The sequence below is a fragment of the Myotis lucifugus genome, unplaced genomic scaffold, assembly GCF_000147115.1.
Source record: "Myotis lucifugus unplaced genomic scaffold, Myoluc2.0 scaffold_2375, whole genome shotgun sequence".
Classification (NCBI taxonomy): Eukaryota; Metazoa; Chordata; class Mammalia; order Chiroptera; family Vespertilionidae; genus Myotis; species Myotis lucifugus.
Genome location: NW_005873423.1, coordinates 1 through 4,318, shown reverse-complemented (window position 1 = coordinate 4,318; position 4,318 = coordinate 1).

Below are 4,318 nucleotides of genomic sequence, written 5' to 3'. Positions count from 1 at the left end.
GGTGTTCTGATGTGTGAAGATGTCTATTGTGTTCTCCTTGGGTTCTGTGTTTTATGTCGGGTGTATGTCTGCTCTGGTGTGTGCACGCATGTGTGCATGGTGTGTGGTGTGTGTGCGTGTGTGTCCTTGTGTTACTGTGTGTATGACACCGATTGGTTCTATGTGTGTGTCCAGTATGTGTGTGTGTCCAGTTTTGTGTGTGTGTGTGTGTGTGTGTGTGTGTGTGTGTGTGTGTGTGTGTGTGTTTGTTCCCCCTCCAGGTGTTCCCTGTGTCTGCAGTGTGTGTCTGTGTGAGCCTGGCCATGAGCCCTGCAGCTGAGTCCCCAGCTGTGGCAGGGGGTTCCTCTACCTGCATGTTTCTGTGCTTTTTGTGTCGGTATGTTTCCCTGTGAGTCTGTGCACCCCAATCACAGGCAACTGCGTAGGCAGTCTCTGGAGGGGTCAGGAAGGGACCCCTACTGTCCCTGCTCACCCAGTCTCTGCTGTCCCCCAAGGGGTCCCCTCTCTGGCCTCAGGGATGGATGAAGGGAAAGGTCAGTTCATAGAACCCCAGGCTGTGGGAAGGGGAGGAATTAGTGAAGATTCTGATGGCAGACTGGAGTTAGAGAGTGTGCATGGGGAATGTTTGTGAAGGACACTAGGCTTCGTGGAGGAGCTGGGGATCCCGGTGCCTTGGGAAGGAATGAGTGGGTGGGTGCATGTGGGGGGAGCTGAAGGGTAACATTTCCAGGCTCTTAACCCCCCACTAGGAATGAGGAGGAGGGCGTCCCTGGAGAGGGGTGTCCCTTGCCCATGTGAAAGCTATGCTGACCCCTAAGGGAGGAAGGTCTCCGGCTCCATGGGGCATCATTCCGGGATTTCTGGGCTCAGGTCATCTCCTGGGAGTGCGTTGCTAAACAGGACCCTGGGACCAGGAGAGAGAATTGGGCCCTGAGATTTCTTCACTGTGGATGGGTGAACTGTGGAGGGAGTGCATTTAGCACAGTTTCCTGCACAGAAACTGCAGGGTCACCATTGATGTTACCGGCAGCATTTTCACCATCAGCCCCACCTGCTGGGGCCCTCACCTGGGCAACGCAAAAGATCCAGGGCCTTGGAGGCAGGGAGGGCCTGATGTTCATGTAAAAGCACGTGGATGCTTGAGGCTTCCAGCCTGTGCCCTTCCCAGCCAACACTCTTAACTTGTGAGTCTTCACCTCCACCCGAGTGTGGGACCCGAGGCAGCCAGGGGTTTACCCAGGTCACACTCAGAAGTGGGTTCTGAGTTTGCTGCCAATGCCATCTGCCCAAACTCCTTTTCTGAGGTTCACTGCTTTGGAACTTGCCAGTGATGGTTTAGGGCAGCGGTTCTCAATCTGTGGGTCGCGACCCCTGTTGCAGTTGAACGACCCTTTCACAGGGGTCACCTAAGACCATCCTGCACATCAGATATTTACATGATGATTCATAACAGTAGCAACATTACAGTTATGACGTAGTAATGAAAATAATGTTGTGGTTGGGTAACAACATGAGGAAATGTATTTAAAGGCCCAGAAGATGGAGAACGAGTGGTTTAGGGCAACCAGGGGACACGGTCCAACTGAATGAGGAGACAGGGACCCATCATGACGGATTCCCACTGTCATTTCCTACCAATCCCCACTCCTCTCCTTGGCCCTGCACAGTCCCCACAAGAGCCTGGCACCACGTGGTCATGTTAATGGGTCCCATCGAGTAAGTATGTCAGGTTCTCCTCCTGACCACCTGAGTTTGACTTCAGCCTGTGATGTGCTCTGACCAATGAAATGTGCTGTGTGTGAAGCCTTTCACCTCTAACAGAACAGTCTGGAAACACAGAGACTGGCCACTCCTTATGTCCATCTCTGATAACACCCAGCAGCACCTACATGGGTGGCCTCTCCTTTATCCTGGTCTCAGGAGAACAAGGGTGAACATGGGGTATGAACAAGAAAGATACCTTCTTTAATAAAAGCCACTAAAACTTTGGGACTGTTTATTACCCATAACACCAAGCTTGCCCTAATGGGAATGCATCTCCTATTCTGCCCTCTAGGAGGAGGCAGAGCTTAACATTAGAAGCCAGAGCTCTGTTATTACAAACACATGCGATTGACTGCCAGCCCTGACTTTATTAACTCTACAATCAGGCAATTTACCTTGTGTCTGAGTCTGGATTTCATTTTGATAAAATAGATCCGGAAATTATCTCAAGTTGTGGAGAGAATTGAGTGAAATAATAATAATGCAGGTAAAGCATTGAATCCAGGGCCTGGCACATGTAGTGAACATTCAGTAACTGTTAGCTCCATAGCTGCACAATGTGTACTGACTACAGACATGCAGACAATGTAGGAAATGCTGACTTGTTGCCCTCTGTGTCCATTCAAATATTGGTTTTACGCGAATAGGATAGAATTATGTATATATTCTCACAGCCTTATTTTTCTCTTAATAATGTGCTATTTCTGTGTTAAAATCAAAAACTCTGGCCCTAACCAGTGTGGCTCAGTGGACAGAGCATCAGACTGAGGACTGAAGGGTCCTGGGTTTGATTCCAGTTAAGGGCATGTACCTTGGTTGCCGGCACATCCCCAGTAAGGTAATTGCAGGAGGTAGCTAACAGATGTTTCTATCTCATCGATGTTTCTAACTCTCTATCCCTCTTCATTCCTCTCTGTAAAAAATCAATAAAATATATTTTATAAAACGATAATAAAAAAAATAAGAACTCCAAGGGCAGCAGTGTTTCCATTGTTTGCTTGTCCTCCCATGTACAAAAAGTTTGCAATTCCTGGTGAGGCCACAAGACAGGTTCCTTGCTGGATGCCCAGATGGTGGGTAAGGGAGGGGAGGAGGCATCCCACCTGTGTTTTTCTCCCTCCCTCTCATTTTCTCTCTCTCGAAAAATAAAAAAGTAACTATATATGCATTTAGATTTGTAGTCTTCAGGAATAATTGATATAATTTCAACTAAGGGGTCATTCTGAGCTTCATGGAATCTGAAATAATACCTCCAAAAAGAGCTCAATTGCAGACAACACTCCCTATAACCCTGTGACCAGCCACCAAAACCTAAGGTTGTCATTTCCCACAGCCATTCGGGCGCCCCAACACCAATATTCTCAATGGCCAGCCAGTGACTGGAATCCTAATGCCACCTGCGCGGCCTGGAAAGTACCTTACCCAAAGGGCAATGCGCCTAATGATGGCTGCGTTTAGCCAATGAAAGCCCAGGAGAGGCGCATGAGCCTGCGCTGATTGGTTTGGGAGTGACTCCAAGATTAGTCCTCCAGGTGGTCATTTTCACCTCCTTGTTCTATCGACTTAGAGGACCCAGCGGGAAACATCAGGACTAGGAGAAGCTGTTAGAAGCAGCGTCCCTGCTATGTAGGAAGTGTCAGAGGCATGTGGACCTGCAGCAGGCGGGTTTGAGGTCTCCATGGTTCCCAGAATCCTGTCTGCTTACTGAGGTCAACTCAGCGTTACCCCATTTACCCTCCACCTACCACGCTGTCAGACCCTGCAGCTCACGTCCCAGCACCCAGAACAGTGAGTAGCTTGTAGGCGACACAGCACGTGATGGGGTGAAAGAGGGTGACGGGCTGTAATGCTGCTCAGTCAGGACGTGGGGGTGTGGCTGAGCTGTGAGGACTCGGGAAACCCAGGTCTGTTTTGTGTTTAAAGGCAACAAAGAAGATGAGGCAAAGTTTTGTGTGAGGAGTTTTACTTTCATCCTCAGGACGCTGGGGCCATGGGTGGTTGTGAACAGCAGAGGGACGTTGTCTGAGGTAGGGTTCTAAACATTTCTCAAAACTGCTAATAAGAATCACACCTTAAAAGGGAGAGGAGAGCAGTTAGGGATGGGAAGGAGGAGTCATTTGAAAGATAAGGAACTTGACAAGAGTGTGCACTGAGGACCAAGCCCTGGAGGAATGCAGGCATCACCCAGCACCAGGGCTGGGCCAAGTATTTGAGCAGCCTGAGCGTCTGGGTCCTGGGTTGGGTGCCAGATAATCAACAGGTTTTCAGATCTAACATGTTCGCACAGCATCAGAGGCTCTTAAGAGTGTGTGATATGGAAGAGTTTTCAGGGCGACAAACTTTGGTGGCATTTGAGCAGGAGAATTCCTGGGGCTGTCTGACCTTGTTCCTGTCCAGGGACCTGCAGATACTCAGTCCAGAATCCTAAGTCCATGACTAAGGTTAGTTGAAGTGGTCCATGTTTTTCTGGAAAACAGTGGGATGAGATGTAGGAGGTCCTTCCCGGCACAGGTTTCACATGTGGTAGAGGCTCAGAGTGAAGACAGCTGGTTCA